This window comes from Haliaeetus albicilla, chromosome 27 (assembly GCF_947461875.1).
Source record: "Haliaeetus albicilla chromosome 27, bHalAlb1.1, whole genome shotgun sequence".
In the NCBI taxonomy this organism is placed as follows: Eukaryota; Metazoa; Chordata; class Aves; order Accipitriformes; family Accipitridae; genus Haliaeetus; species Haliaeetus albicilla.
The window spans coordinates 4862825-4882634 of NC_091509.1; the positions used below are offsets into that span (position 1 = coordinate 4862825).

A 19810-nucleotide genomic window follows, 5' to 3' on the forward strand; every position below is an offset into this window, starting at 1 on the left:
AAACTTTTAGGTAGAACAAGGTTGTCAGCAGGAATATACCATTAAAATGCTGTTGAGGAGGTGAAATCTTGTCTCACATTTTTCTTACCTTATATTATATCCAAGGTTGTGGCTAGTACAGTCAGATCTAGCTTACTCTCCTTTACAGCAATAGTTTTTTCCAGATATACATCGTCCTGAGAACTTCAGAAGTTTCTTGTGGTTATCTTATTTTTATGCTACAATTTCTTCCTTTCCTTATGATGTTTCCTGGCTGTTTTTCATATACTTTTTGTAAAGAGTAAGAAAGCATTTGCATAAGGACTTACTTTTCTATGTGTCTTATTTAATGAATTTAAGAATTTGGGGTTTACTCTGAAGAATAAATGAGTATGTTAAACTAATCAGATTGCTTCTCCAGTAGTTAAACACAGTAGACTTCAGAGGTACTTGCCCAGACATCAGCTGGGAAATGAACCATGACCTTACTTCTTCAAGCGTTTAAAATATTTCCATTTTTCTAAGTGTTTTGCTTTTGAAACAAGGAAGATGCAGTAAGTAAAATGACTGTCCTCTTACCTCTGTTAGTCTGACCAGTCAACCAACCAGTGTCCTGCAGACTGTTTAGCTCTGGACAGCAAGGGAATGATGCACTTGTATAATCCTTTGCAAAGACATAATGCAGAAGCAATGTTAGACAGTTTCTTTGCCACCACTTCTAACCTACCTCATACTTGGCTGTGGAGCACTCCCTTCCCTGCTCTGCTTTTGCTATGATGTAGAGCTGTACCACCAGTAGTTTATCCAGCTGCCTGCAAGACTTCTTTGCTGCCTCCTCTGAGCATTTTTCACATACTTAGACAAGTCAGTTTAGGAAAGAAGGCTATGTCTTGGATGGATATAATTTCTTCTTCAAAGAGGCATTATGGTTCATTTACTTCTGTCTGTAATACTGTGGTGTGATCACAGGTGAAGTAACTAGGCAGTCTGGAAGGGCTACAGAAGGAAGTTGATTTTAAAGCTTTTTAAATGGTCAGAAGTTGGTCAGGTCTGGGACTGAAAGACAGATTGGATGAGGAAGCAGAAGACTGTGGCTGCTTTATACAAGAGAAAATTACATTTTTATGAAGTCTTCTTTTTCTTTCTCTCCTCTCCATTTTTAGCATTATGGGAGGCTTAGTCTGGATTTCTGACATCCTCACAATTCAGGATGTTCAGATAAGGAGTTTCTTTTCATTTTAAACAAGAAGCTTCCATACTATATGCAGTCAGGAAGTACTTTCATGGTTTCAAGGTTACAGCAACCCTTGCAGACCTATTTCTGAGGTGTGTTCTGATTTAGGGTATGTTGCAGAAGTACTGTCACAAACCAATGTAAGGGCATGCTGTTAATGTGATTAAGGCACAGTAAGTGGGGGGCTGTTACGTTGATTTTTCTTCAGCTATTTCTACTTGAAGGAATACATGAAAGAGAATGTTAATTATTTTGTTTGTTTGTTTACTTTTATAGCTCTCTACTATGTAAACTCAAAGGAATGAAAATGTGCTATGTACTTTTCTCACACAACTTTGTCCAAATCCCAGGCGACATTTAAAAGAAGACTCCAAAAATTGCAGGAGGAAATCTGTTGTTTCTTAAGTATTTCCTCATCTTACACGCTCAGAGACATAACATGATGTGAATTTGTGACGCACTTTAACTCAGTAACTGTTCCTCATCAGGATTTATCATTGTACCTCAGCTTCTGCATGCATGCCTGTACCTCTTCAGGAAGACTATGATTTCTTTTTCATTGCAAATGGATTGCCTGGGATAAATACATGACTCTTATTTTGTAGGCAGAGAAGGTCAATAACAGCCTCTACAGAATCTCTCCATAAAATGTGACAATAAATAACAGTTTAACCTCTAATCTATATTAACAGACTACCTTTATTTATTGTTTGACTTGTGTAAAGACAAAGACAGGTAATCCAAAAGGAGCAGTCACAATAGAGGCTAATGACCTTCTTCTACAAGAATGTAGATACCAGTGGGCAAAACCCATTTCAGCTTCAGCATCATGCAAAGGGCTATTTTGCAAAGAAACACTGTGTGTTAGTTGTTGAAACTTTTTTGTGCATTCCCCGAAACAAATTACACTATTCTGAATATTTTCTTTTCTGTGCAGTAAATAAAGTCTTTCATGTTGACAATGCTAATATTATATTTTAAAATATATTTGCATTTGTGTTTTTTGTCATTTTTTATTGCATTGTATAAATCCCAGAGCAGAGATCCACTTAGCTCACTTTGAGAAAGCCCTGTTTCTTGGGATAGCATCATGCAGTGACACAGGTGATCATATGGCATTTCAATATGGTTTACTGGCTGAATCTATGGGAAAGTTATTTCAACAAGAATTGTGAATATGAATTTGGAGTACAAGATTATTTTTAAGTGATTTTTTTAGTTGAATTATTTAATATGAATAATTTTCAGGGGTGAATATTCCTAATGCAAAGTAATCTTAAGATATTTTAGTCTAATTAGTGGTTTAAATCTACTAGATAATCAGGGGAAGGATGGGAAGGGGGAGGCAAGAAAATAATTTTATTACTATCTGTAATTACGGGATTTAGCAAAGCCACTGTGGCACTGGGAAGACAGAATAAGAAATGACTAGTAAACATTATTTTTAAGGAAGAGTTATACACATGTTATGCTCTAGCTAATAAATGTTTTCTAATGCATGAAGATATGTGTGTAATTAAGTTGTTTTTACTTACTTTTACATTTTGGTGATGCATAAGACAGGTAGCTGGAAATTCTCTTCCATCTTAAGGCATGTACCTAGAAATAAGAAGTTAATTTTTATTTACAGAAATACTGATGCACATTTGCTGGTCATTTAATTTGTTCTTAAAAATACATCACCCTGTTTAAGAATACCTTAAAAGCTCATTCATTTCATTTTTTAGTCTCATTTTTCACTAAATGGAAGAATCAATTTCTAGATAATTTTAAAAGATTTTTACTTCCTCTTCCTACTTTATGAAGCCTATTTTCAACACCAAATGGCAAAAAACTCTCATACATGTAAGCAAGTGAAAAGGCAGTCTCATAACGTTTATTAGAGTTGTATTAATGTGAGAGGTATTTCCTGAAGGTACTGAGCATAAGTTCTAGGACAGTTTGTCTTATCTTAGTGTATAAAAAATGAAAAGAAAGCCACAACATTTCTGAGAATGGAAGATCTTATTTTTCTTTTCAATTAGTCAAGGAGTTTGACACCAGTTCTGTAAATGTACGGAGTGTGCTTTTAAGAGTTAGTCTGATTAGTAAGAAATTATGACAGGTCTTCTCGGCACTGTGGGAAACTTCAGTGACACTTTTTGAAAACGAGGCCTTGGAAACACATTATCCTTCCAAACTGGAGTCACCCAAAATTGCTAGTCTTTTTTTTCCTCCATTGTTGGCTTTGCAATTTAGCCTTCTGTTTCGCACATTTTCATTATGTGCAGTATTGTGTATATCCAACCTAATAAACTCTATTACTTGGAACAATGAAGTTGAGCGTAATTCAAATCCTGAATTAAATGTAAATCTAGCACGAGAAAAATGGATTAAGTAGTATGATAGGATTTGAAATGTAAATACTGTGTCTCTTCTGAACAAAAAGTTTAATTAAATAATGGAAATGGATACTTGTAAGGACTGACAAACTCAAGCTAGCATTTGTAAGTAAGCGACTACTAAAATGTGTGCACCATGAGAACAATGTGGAGATTGAACACTGGTGCCTTTGGAAGTAACACAGAACTGCCTTTGTAAACATTTTTACTCATTTTTGGACAAATGGTCAACTGGAGAAACCTTAGGAGAAGAAGAATGTCCTTTTTGCAGGGCCAACAACTTTTTTTTTAATATGACAATGCACAAGTATTTAATTTGTGACTGAACTAGTGAAGCCGTTCTACCCAGTGGATTTACTGCAAGACTATTGCATTATTTCTTTGAATTCTGAAATGGAAGAACAAAAGATTTAAAATCATATCAGCAGCCATAGAAGTGCAACCTTAATTGTCATATATATGCGATATCAATATGGAACAACTTTAAAGATTTATGGCTGTGTAGTCCTTCGTGCTAACATGTGGCTCAGAGTGAAACACAAAAGAATTTGGCTATAAACCCAGGACAATATGCCTAGATTTCTGCTCAGTAATTATTCTTAGTTGCAGGGAAAAAAATGATAGTGCTATTTTTCTATTCTCTTAATAGGGAAAGGGCTTTTTTGGGGAAAATACTACTTTGTACATAGACAAGGGCATTCAAATAATTATTTGATGTTTAGAAACATGGAAGACCATTGTGGTGTCATTTCATTGCAAGTACGTAAATCCCACAAATACGGAAAAGATACCCATGAGAAAAAAAGTGTCCTATTTCCATTATGTCAAACAACTTAACTGACAAATTGAAACCTATTGCCAAACAAGATTTTGGCCACATAATGCTGCAGATAATCATGATAAGGCTACACAATTCAAACTAGTTACTTTTCTTAAATGAACCATTATCTAGCAACTAGGAAATAAAAGAACATGAGGCAAAATGTTTCTTCTGTATTAATCCATTTGTTTGATTGAAGGTGAAGAGAAATAACTGCAGGCAGACTTTAGTTGGCTGTGATTGCATACATACAGCACATACTTCCATTTGTCATAGTCTCATGATGATTGGAGACAAAAATATAATTGCTCAACACAATCATAATACATAACAACAGGTCATGACTAAATTCTGCTCTCCTCTAATTTAAAGTCAAAGAGAACCACATAACTGGATTTAAGTGCAAATTCAACCCTGTGAATTTAGCCCATGTTTCTTATAAGTAATTTTGGCAAATATATTTTCTTTAATGATACTTCACAAGCAGAAACAGATACAGAAATCAAAACTAACTCATGAAGTCCTAGGGAAGGCAAGATTTTGCTTACAGTGCTTTAAAGTTAACTTGAAAATTCCCTGATTATCACTGCCATTTCCAAAAGTACTCAGGAGTTCTGCTCTGTGATATAAAAATAGTTATCTTGGTTTTAGCTCAACGGTGTTTCAAAGATATTTATCTGAAATTTTGGTTAAATTTGCAGCCCCCAAGACAAATAAACAAAATACTGATAAGTAGCAAAGATTAGGTAATACAAAATTGGACATAATCTTAATTTTCTTTCAAGGTCATCAGAATTTTTATGTTGCAGGTAAATAATATGACCCATTTCTTTATGTGAAATTAATTAAAATATATAACATTCAGCATATGCTACTAGAAAAGGTCATCTGCTCTCTGTGTAGATGGGGTTCTCTTGTAACATAAAAAAATGTTAATAATGGTGATCCTAAAAACAGATGGTTTAAAAAATGTCCCAATTGAAATTTGAAAATAAATCTGAGTATGTGTTCAAGTTTCCACTTATATACTACAGTATTGCCTTATCACATAACAGAATAGCTTCTGCACACAACAAGCCATCAACTATTTCGACCTGAGCCTTCATGCAAAGTATTAATTTGCTTTGGTGCATAATAGAACCAGTTCTGCTGTCACCACAGAGAGCTGCTGTGCATGGCATTATAAAAATATATGACATAAAGTTCAGCAGAAGCACTGCTACATTTAATGCCTGGCTTGTAATTTTGTTCAGTAGCACCTTGGTACATCTGAAAGCATGCGAAATATGTTTTTTGCTTGTTAGACAACAAATAACATTTTGTTTTGCTAAGAAAGCTTCAAAGTTATGAAACAAAACCAAGGGAAAGGCACATTGAAAGTGTCACTTGTGTTAACGTAGAGGAGTCTGAGGTAGTGGATAGAATCTAGCCACAGAGCACAGAGAAAAAAGATCATTTTATCTTGCTTCTCAGCTAAGTAAATTAGTCTTTACTTCCTCAGTAGGCTTTCAGTGCCAGATAAGTTGATCCAAAGATGGCTCAGGATCCCAGCAGTCTGCAGCATACAGTGTAAATACAAAATTGAAAGATCTGTTCAATTTGACTTGCATTGGTTGCCCTCTAATAATTACCCACAAGCTAGTGCTGTTTTTCTGTGAGTTTCTCTCTGCTAACAGAGACCCCATTGTCAAACTGGGGCTCTGCAGCAGTGCAGCGTGTCACCTGAAAGCGCCTCAGTGAATCTATGCTTGAGAACCTCAATTGCTCTAGTGTAGAAGGCTGCCATGCAAGTCTACTAAAACCAAGATAAAGCAAATAAGAGCATTTAAGCTGTGTCCTACTATCTCTGTCAAAAGCAAGCAAGAGGGACACTTTTCTTCATACAAAACATCCTTTTCTGTTTAGCAACTGGAACAACTTTTGCAACATGATTGCTGTTTTATTTGCCAGGTTATGTTAGTTCCCACAGACTCATCATTGGTCCATACAGGGTCATAACAGTACAACTGGGCTTTACAGTACCCTGAAAATTAGCCTGAATATCTATGGAATATTTTTAATACTTAAACATTTTTACAAAAATACCATTAACCAATTCAAATTACTTCCTTCTGGAAATGCAGGCAAGTGCTCTGACCTAGTTTTATGCATTTATTTCTCCACTTTCTTTTTATCCCTGCCCTTCTAATTAAGTGGACTCTGTACTGTTCTTGGTAGCTTTTGGAAACTTCCAAAAATGAAGTGATCTCTGAGAAGACAATGAACAGCACACAGCAAAACCTGAAAAAATTTCCATCCTATTTCACACAGTACTAAGTCTAGCGCATTTTGAACTTCCAAAATTTAAGATACATCCTGTAGCATGATAAGAGAACCTATTTAAATATCAAAGCCCAATTTTGCTGAACTAAAAATATAAACATTATGTAGTTTGAAAAGACTGAAAGGTATAAATTTTGCACTTAACAATGTAATAATAAGATTTTCTTAAAACTAGATTAACTTCAAATGTCTTTCTCATTAGCATACTGGTGTTTTCCATTATTTGCATTTGCTAGCAACCTTTTTGTCCTTCCAGGAGAGAACACTTGTGCTTATTTACACAAAATAAAGATAGCTTCACTTTGTAAGTTCAATATTTTGGGCAAGCAATAATATACCAGTCTGCTAGCCAGTCTTAGCAGGAAATAGTTCTAGTGCTGATCACAATGAGATGACTCGTGGTATCAGCTCATTTTGAGAAGTTTAGCAAACACGTTATCTCTAGCAACAGGTCTGATGTAATGTTTATAAGTTCAGTCTGTCCTGTTTTGCTATTGTTGGTAATACGCTTGTTACCAAAACAACCTAAAAGTCTTTTTTTCATCATGACCTTCAGAAGGTCACATACAGATGATGTTTCATCACGATCTAATATTTGAAACTTATGTTTAAAGAGAAATCCCTCATGATATCAAAACATTTTCCTGAATTTAAAACTTTAAATCTTACTTATAATGAAGTCTGAACAACTTTATACTGCAGAAAGCTTTTAACTGACCATCGGATCTTAATGTAAATAGGTTCCATTTTGTCCAAATAATGAATATGCCAAGTTGTATGGTGGATTATCTATATGACTACAAATGCTTACTTAAAATTATGGTTACATGGCCATCTATATTTGTTTAGTTAAGGACCACTACATGTCCTCCAGGACACTTGAGCCAAGGCTGACTCATAATCACAGAGGGAAAATTGTATGGAAAGTGAATTAGAAGGAAAGAGAAAAAAATATGCAGTTTGTATAATGTATCTCTTCAAGATTCTGAAAAGGCATCAGGTTTGTTAGTGCTCTTTTTACACTCAACTCATTTTCTGTTTCAAACAGTATCTTTAAAGTGCTTAAATTGTTACTACGATCATGTCACACACACTTTTTTCCCTTTAATTTCCAGTCTTCTGGACTGTCAGTTGAAATAAATTCTTTCTAATCCTGACACTACCAATACCAGGAGAGATTTACAGTCTGCAGTGATCCCACCACCTGTATGCTGATGAGAGGGTCTCTGCTTACTTGTCACTATGTAGAACCCCATAAGAAATGCTGTGGATGCAATGGAAAATGAATCCACCTCCCTAATTCTTAGCTGAGCTGGGTCAGTGGGACTATTGTTTGAAGCAATGTTTCTTTAATCCTTTTTCTTCATCTAAAGTAAAAAGTTATATCTGAGTATGTGCACCATCAAGATCTGACTGATAACGAAGTACAATTTGTAGTCATTTTCAGAGTAAAGCAACACTTCAAATTTCTCAGTATTATATATGTACAGAATATTTAGTTATGGAAATTCACAACTACTCTTCTCATGCCTCAGTGTGGCAGGAATGAGTAAGAAGCCATAGGTCAAGTTCTCTATTCAAGATCTTCTCAGCAGCTTCTTTAATTACCTCTATAGACAGAAACTTCTTTCCAAGACAGACTTTTTTGGATTGTGCAAATGTCTTTTAGTCCTTCCTACCTCTTGGTTGTGGTTAAGGTCCTCAGGAACTTAGAATCATAGAATGGTTTGGGTTGGAAGGGACCTTAAAGATCATCCAGTTTCAACCTCCCTGCCATGGGCAGAGACACATTCCACTAGACGAGGTTGCTCAAAGCCCCATCCAGCCTGGCCTTGAACACTTCCAGGGATGGGGCATCCACAACTTTTCTGGGCAACCTCTTCCAGTCTCTCACCACCCTCATAGTAAAGAATTTTTTCCTAATATCTAATCTAAATCTACCCTCTTTCAGTTTAAATACGTTACCCCTCATCCTGTCACTACACTCCCTGTTAAAGAGTCCGTCCCCATCTTTCCTACAGGCCCCCTTTAAGTAGTCAAGGCTGCTATAAGGTCTTCCTGGAGTCTTCTCTTCTCCAGGCTAAAATTCCTTTATTACTTGACCAGGAAGATGCCCATGACAGCTTAAGGAAGAACATACAATACTTTCTATTTGCTATGTACATAATCTTTTATAATTTTTATCTCAGCTGTCTGAAAAGTAGGGGTTCCACATCTACATATAAAACAGCAGAACTTAACTCTGTGTCTGGATATCTGAAAGAGTTAGAATTGTGCCACTTCAGAAGCAACAAATATACAGTAGCAGAATGAAAGCAAGTAAACCAAAATGCTCCATTGCCAAGAAACAGAATCTGAGATGAAAAACTGTATAACTTAATATTATTAATTACACTTATCTAAGGATTACTATAGCAGTATAAAATATCTTAAATAAAGTGATAACAACAGTTGCATAAGAAATTCTAGTAATGTAATACTGGCTGTTTTCAAGCCTACAACATCTGCAGACACTTCTTCTATCAATAAGACCTCCAAAACATGTGGCAAGCTCAGATAATCTGCTGAAGTCACATTATATTTTCTTTTCAGCTTCATATATCTTCACAGATGTGTGCTTTTATAGGAACTTGTGCTGAAAATAAGGATTTTGCTGTCATAGGATCTCTATATAAGATTTCATCAAAAAATGTATTTGGGTCTGTCAAGATCAAATTTCTTTTTGTTTACACTCCTCAAATTCTGAGATAGAAACAATTTGTTACTAGTTAGTAATACAATAATACTTTACATATAATTTGTTTCATATTCTGATACAATTCTCTGGTTTAGATATAAAAACACAAGGATATAAAGAGAGATCTTATTTATAATTTAGAACAAGAGTGAATATGTAAGGTTTTGATGAAATTGTACTTTGGCCAGCATTTTTAATAACAACACTTTGCCCCCCACCTTGTTCAGGACCAACTCAGGAAAAAGTGTGTCCTTACTGAATGATCATATGTCCTCTCTGAGCCAGCAGTAAGCATTATTACTGAGGGTCATTTCCTGTTTCTTCACAGTTTAGTATCCATCCAGATCAACCTTGTTTAGCCTGAAATCACACAATGTCAGAGTTCAGGGTCATATGGCTTCAGGCAAAATGAACTGGGCCTAGTCATTAAGCTGAATGTTATGTATAATCTCAGTGTAAAAAGAAGAGTAATATATAAAACAGCACAGCCGCTGCTTTTGTTTACTGATGCATATTCCTACTGTATACAAAAGCTTGAGCTTTCCTGTGTTAAGGCTGGAACATACTAGTTCAGGGAAGTAAGATACAGATGGAGGTCAGCAGAATAAAATAGATGAAACGAAGCACACAAATAAACAGATACTTTACGGTTCCTACTAAATGTGTGCTTAGGTTTCATGTCAAGGATTTTTCAGCTTCTCATGCCCAGCCAGGGCACCTGACCCAAACTGGCCAACAGTGTATTCCATACCATGTGACGTCCCGTCTCGTTTAGGAACTGGGAAGTGGGGGGCAGGGAATCGCCGCTTGGGGACTGGCTGGGTGTCGGTCAGTGGGTGGTGAGCAATTGCCCTGCGCATCATTTGTACATTTCAATCACACCAGGATAACAGCAGATATTAAAACTAAGCATGCATGAGCAATGTCCCTATTTAATGTTCATTTGACAACAAGGAAAGGAACACTAGGAACTTTACAACAGGACTTCCCATGAACTTCTGGAAACCAATAAAGCAAGTATGAAAAGTGCATGAATCTCAACAACAGCTCTACAACAGCTTTTGCATGTGAGATGTCTAAGCAAGTTTTCACTTGGAGTATCTCGGAGTCCACAGAAAATCTGAAAAGCACTGCTCTAGAGGTTATAGGCAAAACGTCATCAAGAGTACACTTGGCTTAGAAAGTTGCACATTGTTCTGTCTGCATTGTCTTGAAGAAATTTCTGAAGAACTGAGCTGCCATTGAGACATAAAATATAGGATAGGTATTTTTAAAAATGGCTAGTTGTTATCCATTCTCATCACGTCCCTAGTTCTATTTCTGAGAGTTCTTCCAGAAATTTTGCTTACAAAGCTCTTAATTCTGGTCATGTGTGCAACAGTATTCTTAAAACTTATCCCAGAACTGTGGATGTGTCACAATTTATTGTTTTGAAAATAACTTTCATATCTGTACTACAAAGAGCAGAATATTGTATATGGCAAGGTCTCCTGCTCCTGAATATTTACCCTAGATGTTAGGTATGCTTGTGCAGTCTGGGGTGCCATGGCTGTATTCTTGTAGATACCATGTTTGCATAAGAGGAATGATGCTGCTCACTCTGGAGATGTTCTGGGCACAGCTGAGTCCTGAATGGGCAGAACAAGTCCACCGAAGATCTACACTGTTTTCCAGCACCCTGCAGCTGCCCTTTTTGTCAGAATTGGCAGTTTTTACAGAAATTGTTTCAGATGATGTTTCAGAGGTATTATTATATTAAAAGTTCCAGATTCTTTTTTGACAATTCAGCAGCCCTAGAGGTCACTCTGGTTAAACTGTGGTGCTACACTGTCCCTTTTCAGCTTTTTCTCATCTGACAGACATTGAAAAAGTCTCTCTAATAGTGTGACAAGGAGTCTAATTTGTGTGACATCATGTAACACCTATTTTTGTTTCATGAAATAGGAAACTACATAGCTGTGGATGGTTCCAGACATCCATGGTCACAGCACTGACAATGAACAGAAAAGGACCACTAGGGAAAACTGTCTCATGAGCTGAAAGATCCTCCCCTGTTTAACCTAGCAAGCAAAGGTTGAAAGGAACAGAAGCACATCTATAGATAACAGCAGACAGGAAGAAAGACACATAAGCCCAAGGAAAACATTGGCTTAAAAATTATTAGGTAAAAATAAGGCTGGAAATTAGAAGAAAGTATGTGAAATTCAAATGAGGGGCTGAGCACTCTAGTAGACATAGCAGGGGTGAAAACCTTGCCAGCTTTAAGATGGAGCTTATCATAACGTGGCTGGCTGCAGTAGAGTGGGACTAGACAGGGTCTATTACAGTAATCTGTCCCTACTTGAATCTTAGAGGTATACAAGCTGTGCACCTAGAACTTCAGGACTACAGGAAAGCATTTTAGTGCCTGAGACACATCCTCCGCACCCATTTAACACTTTGGGACTTCTTTCAGACTGAAGCCCCTCTTTGTCAAAGTCAAATCCTACCCTAAAAATTCTGCAGTCTACAATGGTGAAGATGTAGCCCACATGTAACTGAGAAGGGTAGACTGTCCTGTTAGAAATTATGCAATAGGAGTGGGACTAGCAACAGGTTCAAAGTGCCTTTTTATGCCCACTACATGTCCCATCTTCTCCTCTATCACAGTGACGTCAGTGGTATCAAGAAAAAGGAATTAACGGCTCTAATGCTCCCTTAACTTCCTTTCCTCTTGTATCAGAAATAGTGTGGCCAGCAGGAGCAGGGAAGGGATCATCCCCCTGTACTTCGCACTGGTGAGGCCGCACCTTGAATACTGTGTTCAGTTTTGGGCCTCTCACTATGAAAAAGACATTGAGGTGCTGGAGTGTGACCAAAGAAGGTCAATGAATCTGCTGAAGAGTCTAGAGCACAAGTCTTACGAGGAACGGCTGAGGGAACTGGGGTTGTTTAGACTGGAGAAAAGGAGGCTGAGGGGAGACCTTATGGCTCTCTACAGCTACCTGAAAGGAGGTTGTAGCGAGGTGTGTGTTGGTCTCTTCTTGCAAGTAACAAGCAATAGGACAAGAGGAAATGGCCTCAAGTTGCGCCAGGGGAGGTTTAGATTGGATATTAGGAAAAATTTCTTCACCAAAAGGGTTATCAAGCATTGGAACAGGCTGCCCAGGGAAGTGGTTGAGTCACCATCCCTGGAGGTATTTAAAAGATGTGCAGATGTGGCACCTAGGGACATGGTTTAGTGGTGGACTTGGCAGTGCTAGGTTAACGGTTGGACTTGATGATTTTAAAGGTCTTTTCTAATGTAAACGATTCTATGCTTCTGTGATTCTTTTTATCTATTACTCCCCTCTCCAGTAAACGGACCTTTAAAAAGGGAACATATGAAAACATCATCACGAGGTGGGAGGCAGCTGAACATAAGTCTTTTCTCTATTCAGTATTTATTTTGCTATAATTATGGACCAATATCCTAGGGCGTGAGGACATATGCCAGTATTTTCAATATGCAGGTCTCTAAGAAGTTATGAACAACACAAGTGGAAAGACATGCTATATCAGGAAGGAAAGGTGCTATATCAGGAAGAGTCACATTGCCTTGAGGAACAAGGCATACCTATTCTGCATTAGGGAAAGGAAAGAGATTGTACTCAGTCAAGCTCTCTCCACATAAAAAAACTTCTTGTTTGTGAAAAATAACAGTATCAGTAAATAGGATTAATTTTCAAGAAGAAACATGTTTTTCATGTCAGCAGTCCTGCTTTTCAAATTATTTCTAATACGTTATTCCATACTTGAAATAAAACTCTGTCAAGCTCTTGGGTTCTTTTGGGCTTGGTTGTTTTGTTGGGTTTTTTGCATTGTTCCTGGCCTTATCAGGTATATCCTGATCTGGAAATAAACATCTGATCATTTTAAAGTGTACATAAATGTTTGGCTTTCAACCAGGCAAGCTGTGAAAAAGGAAGTTCTTTTTCATACTCAGGTATAAACTCTTACAGTTCATTTTTTACCTGGCTTTTTTCTTATTTGTAGTGGTGTTTACTCATTATATGTGCCAATCATTACAGAGAGAATACAAGAATACTTGAAAATATGTATGAGGAAGTATAGTACTGGGGGTCCAGAAAATTTGCATACAAAAAGACTGGCTAAGGAGCATTTATATCTACTCTTGGAAAAATAAATATACAGACCGTTGCCTGTTTTCCAGGAATTTTAAAAGATACCAGAAAAGGGCATTTGCTTTCCTTTTGTATGATATTAAGAACACATACTTCTATATTTAGTAACACTAATCCCTGTAATGGGGATGGTTTTGAGGTTCATTGGCATTAGTCATTCCATGGATATTTGCTCAGTAAAGTACAATTACTAGTTTCTAGTCAAGGCAGGCAGACTGGATATGCACTACGGGGACCCATGATTCCTGTTTGAGCAGCTGGAATGGAAATTTGTAGTGCAAAGGCTAGCATTCATTTTGGCATTGCTATTACAACTGCCAGTCACTCCCACCCTCATTGCCAACAAAGTGTTGTCTGCCAAGCATGGCAGCTACTCTGAAAGGAGCTTCACCAAACATACTGGCTCTGACTCCCACTCATGTTAACACAGCTGAGGGCTGAAAGGAACCCTTAGGGACAGTCAGCAAATACTCTAAAACTAGATGGGCAGATTGAAACCTTTGCCTCTAGTCAAGGCAGTAGAAGCTCTGCCAAACTTTCTGCCACTAGGAATCGCTCCCAGCGTACCTCTGCTTCTAGCTGCTATCATTCATCTTCTCTAGGAACCCCTTGGAATGGCACAGGCACTGTGGAACAGAAGAGGAGAAGACAGATGGCTAAAATCCTGTCAAATCCAAGCCTTACAGTGGCACAGAAACACATGGGACCTAACCAGCTCCTTCCTCCTTTGTTCCAGTCTGTTTGTCTCTGATGCACACACTATACTATAAATTGATTTCCAGAGCAATGAATAAAAAATGAGCAATTAGGCAACCTACTTCACCTAACCATATTCCCACCATTGTCCACCTGGTCTCATGTTAAACAACTAATTTAAGAGAGACTATTACACAGAGTGGCTCCAGTAACCTTCCTTTTTTTAATGTAAAAAACCCCAAGCTATCAGAGGCATTTTCTGTCATACTGCCTTCCTCCTCTGTGCTTATACTTTGCATGTGCTTTACACCACTTGGTCTAACTACTTGCATTCTTCATTTTGCCAATAAAGACACATTTAGTTCTCTTAAGCAATCATTTCAAATGAGACACCACAGTTGGAAGAAACTGTCAGGCAGCCAGATCTCTGCAGTACAGGATGTATCAGTGACTATATGCCTTACCACTGTTGATAGTAGCAGGACCAAACTCATGCAAGACTGTTGGTCAACGCCAGAGTACTAGAAACATGATTCCTCCCATTGCTGCGAATTATTTCTGTGTTCAAATCTAAATAGAGCAGTGTTTGTAACCAAGCCACCCTATTTCTACTCCCAGCCGTTGGCACTTCTGCATGTAAGCCTCTAGATCTTTTGAGGAGTTAAGGTGGAGGAATCAAGACAAAGACATTTGCAAATGGGATGTTCCTTTTGGAACATCCAAAACACAGAGATGGCTTTGAAATGCTCATGCCTAAACTGTTTATTTCCATAAGAAACTAATTTTCATTAACATGTCTTTTTCTTTCCAGTAGCTGGCTAAAAAACCCCAAACCCAAAACATAGATTAGGCAACCTCAAGAGGGCAGCATGGTATTTCAAGAATCATCTTACAAAAAGGTAATAATGCCTTAGCATAACAGCAGGCTCTAATGACAGCATAGAATTAAGGTTGTTGTAAACATTAATTATTTTTTAAAAAGGCAAAAAATAAGGTAAGTCCACCTGTTTTGCTGCTGTCCATGTAGCACCACATGACTCACAGCAGCAGATGATGCAGGATTGCAGTTTCCAGATATATATCCCACACGCTGTAGCAGCTACATCAGCATAGCCCTCCGTGCCAGTTCTTGCTTAACCAATACCTACTATGAGCAATCTGTTCAAAATTGTGATAGCACTGTGTCTAGGGCAAGGGACAGCCTAGTTCCATGATATTATTTCCTGCGAGTAGTTATAATGCTATTCATGCTTTCAAATGGTAAATAGAAATTTAGGATTATAGGAACACTGACTGCAAGGTGATCTCACAAGTAACTGAGTACTGTTGCCTTTTATGGCACTGCATCATTTTGTCCTTTCATAAAAGTATTATGTTCCATCTCAAAATTAGAGTATTTTTCCCTCTCACTACTTCTCTTGGAAGACTATTTCAGAATTTCTTTGCTCTAACTGACCTTATATAAAAATTCCACTGCAGATTTATTCTTAGCCAACTTAGATCTTTTGGTTCTTGTGTCAACATTATCTGTTAGCCCCTACAATGCCTCTGTTTTGCTTAATTAAACATGCTTCTATCTTTTATGCTATGATGAAACCCTCCAATTCCCTGATCATTTTAGTAACAATTCTGCCTGTTCCCATTTTAATCTCCTTCCTTGAGCGCAGATGATAGATAATAACTATATTCCAGATGAACAATCCCCAAGTCACTGGCTTTAATACTTCTTCAAGTCTATTGGAAATTCATCATGTCACCACATGTGCCTTTTATAGAACTGATGAGTTAGGGTTGGCAACATTAGCATGTATTCTGAAGACTTGGAGGAGGAATAAACTTGAGAGTTAGCTGCAGGTACAACCTCCAATTCTGCCATCACTGTGCAACGGTTCAAGACAAACAAGACTGTATCTCAGGTACCTCATTTTAGAATGGCGATAATATCCACTCATGCTACTGTATAAGTGATACCACAACTACCAAATTATATAGAAATCTAATACATACCATGTGTCTTAATAGCATACTTTTCAGCTCACTAAAGTACTACATCTTCTGTAATTCTCACAGTGATCTGTCCAAGGTCAGGTAAGAGCTTTGATACTGGTGTATCACTGCGTAACTCATAGTAGTTCACATATTATGATAATTTCTTTCTTCAATTGAATTTTTAAAATAAAACCTCTGTCATTCCAGGAGATTGCCTTCTGGAATTATTCTTGAAATTGGTGTGATTAGTTTCATCATAAATCCTGTGTACTACGGAGAAAATTTCTAACAGTAATGTTATGACCACTGCTTCTCAACCTCTTTCTCTCTCCCAATTGTAGTACATTGCAAAATGAAAACTAATTTCTTCCTGATTTCTTTGCAGGTTATATTTTTTTGTTAATTTTGAGTTTGCTTCTGAGAAAGCATTTGACCTGAAATACAAAGGACTGCTCCTGGCATCAGAAAAGTATCCCATGATTGCACAACGGAATAATGAGCAACATTTCTCATATAATCAGGATCTCATACTTGATATCCATCCCAAATGTATCAATTCTTCCACATTTATTTGCACTTAGCACTGTGTGTTTTGATCCTGCAGCAAATTATCTATGGCTGGGCTTAGCCAATCCTAATGGGGACATTCAGAAAGCATCAAAACATTGCAGTACTTGTGTTGGCAGCACTTGGGTGAGTGCCAAACCCCTTCTAGAGGCCAGTGTGCTGGTGGTATGTGTATCTCTGAGTGAGATGTATTTAGTGCCCTATCAGCCAGAATCTTATTAAAGACAACTTTGTGACTTGGGTGGAGATAAGCAGTGCTACAAGGGAAGAAGAGCTACTACACTGATTGGCCTTACGCTCACATCTAGCAATCAATTTTCCCTCTGCCTGCGAAAATGAAATAACACATTGTGAAACAATACAGTATCCAGGGTATGTGGCATTGCACAGCATCCAAAACACAGTAAGTTTCACTCAGTCCTTGGCCTAGGAGCTCAGTGGAGCTAGATACCAATTCCTGCCATACTGAAACACAGAGAGCTCCACAAACCACAGGATTCGAAAAAGAGTTCAAGGAAGTGGTGGCAGATACTTTATCTCCTGAATGCTATGTAGTTCAGCAGCTAGCCACAGTTAACACAAAAGAAAATGCAAGTTACTCTGCTGATGTTCTTTGTTCAACAGGTGGTTTGCAAGCTCATTTTGTCTAACAGAACCTAACACTGCCTCTTCTCTTTCTAAGTAGGTATTTGTCCTGCTCTCCTAAAGTTTATTGGGGGAATCTGTTTTAAGACTTCTGCATTTAAAATAACAATCCAATTAGATGCTCTTGATTTTACAAGTTTTCTAGACATTTAATAAGTGATTTGATGTGAAGTAAAGCAAACACAAAAAAGCTTCCAGACTGAATCAACTTACAGCTGAAAAGACAAACCATACCAATGACTAAAAGAAAGAGCTATATTTTCATGACTGACCGATACTGCTCTCTAATCTAAGTGGGCTCTGTAATTACATAATTCCTAGGGATTTAAAAGTAGCACTTCTACGTGCCTGGGTCACTGATTCATTCTGGTACTGTTTAACGTTACTACTTCTTTTAATGTATGGCCTGTACAGATGCAACCTACAGCCCTGTTGACATTTAGCTGACTTCTCTCAGAATTCTGATTCAGAGATCAGTTTGCTTGCAGAGAAGGATGAGTACATTCACACCTATGGATTAGTCCTGGCAGCTTTTTTCTAGTTGAGAAAGGAAAAGAGATAAAGTAAGAGGCTGTGACTCTTCAGAATAAATCACTAGCTCACACCTGCAATGCTAGAATAGCTCTTTTGATATGGGTCCATGAAGCTGGGGAAACTTTAGGTGTAAAAGTTTCTGGTATCTTTTTTTTCTAGCTGATCTCTATATTTCATTGTCCCAGGTACCTAGCAATACTCAATTACACAAAGAAAGGAGACTTTCTTTGCATATTTGCAAACAATGCCATTTGCATACATACAACTACATTATGGTAGTGTAAAAACATGGGGGTGGGATTACCCAGTACTGGATACTATCATCTGTTGAAAAACCTGCATACCATGAGCTTAGTCCTGCACTTCTTTCACTCTGCAAAACCCTCCTGAGTCAGATTCAGGGTGTAACCATTTTCTGTTGGACAAAGGCAGAGATAGCAAGGCTGTCAAGAGGCAAGCTATGGTTCGCTGAATGTCTTACCCAAGACCCAAACCTGGAGAAGGTTAAAGGAGATGGGAATCTGCTTTGACACTTGCCAGATGGCAAAGCTTAAAAGTGTATCCTCTGAAAAGGAATAGCAAGACATGTCTCTAGTCACGTTTTCCTCCATCCCCATCACACATGCTGTACCAAGATTAGTGTTTCCTGGGGACTGGATACACATTCAGCCTTCCCAGCTGGAGAATCCTAAGTACTTTCTGGTCAGTATGTACTGTTTCAAACCTGCATGGTAAGTACAGCAAAGCCAAATCAGCCCCTTGTATTCATGCTTCATTCCAAGTGCCTGGACTGTACATCCATCTGCACCCCCCCACCTTCAAGCTTCACATAACTAGAATGTTCCCTTTGTTAACAGTTAGCAGGTTTTACACTGTATTATTTACTACCTTGAGAAAAATCAAAGGATCATCACTGGGTCTGAAATTCACTGAAAAAACACTGTGAGCCAACAAAAACAACACTTTTCACACTTAAGGCGGATATTCTGTGACTTCCTTAATGTATATAAATATGTTCTGATCTGAGAGCTCAGCTAAGTCATTTAGTGGTGTCTACTGTCTTCTGTTAAAGTCTTCATGGTATTATTGGGTAAAATTAACTCATAAACAGAAGACTTGTATATGATGAACAAGATCTTTGTCTGGAGGGTGAAAGAGATAGTAAACAGCTTTTGCACTTTGTCCTCCAAAGAGTGAAAGTAATCTATCAGCCCAAAACATGCCAATTGTGAGAGCACATTGAAAAAGGAGATGGAGAAAGATAGGCTCCAAAACAAAGATTATAGGGCAAAATAATACAGATTAACAAAAATTATGTAGGAGTCCTGTTCCTTAACATGTGTTAAGATTTCTATCATTGCTGATGTTAATAATTGACATGAAGTACAGTGAGAGTTAGATAACAGCAGGAACGTTCAGGCCAGGAACTCATTTCATTTTTCAGTGGTGTGAGGCACTGGGTAATGGGGAAATGTATAACCTCATTTCAGAAACGATCTTGCTTCACTGTGTTACATCTCGAGGAATTTTATACTGTCTAGAAAGAGATTTCTGCTTGTGGCATATAATAGGAGGTGTTCTTCAGCGAGTGGAAAAAGAACAGGATGTGAATTTTGTGTTCATGAAAGTGAAGAATTAATAGCAAAGCCTTGAGTCAGATATAAGCTGCATGGGTATTGTGCAAGCCTCATCACACAGCACTGCCATCTCACCCCAATTTATGACCTGGAACACAGAAACTTT

The 19810-nt window shown here is 37.7% G+C and overlaps 1 long non-coding RNA gene across 1 annotated transcript; it reads right to left on the minus strand.

Moving 5' to 3' along the window:
* Nucleotides 1–449: 449 nt before the first annotated feature.
* Nucleotides 450–15483, minus strand: LOC138682328 (uncharacterized). The gene is made up of 3 exons (XR_011322434.1): nucleotides 15337–15483; nucleotides 2749–2812; nucleotides 450–643 (listed from the first exon to the last, which is right to left on the minus strand). It is a non-coding gene; the product is annotated as an uncharacterized lncRNA (long non-coding RNA).
* Nucleotides 15484–19810: the final 4327 nt, after the last annotated feature.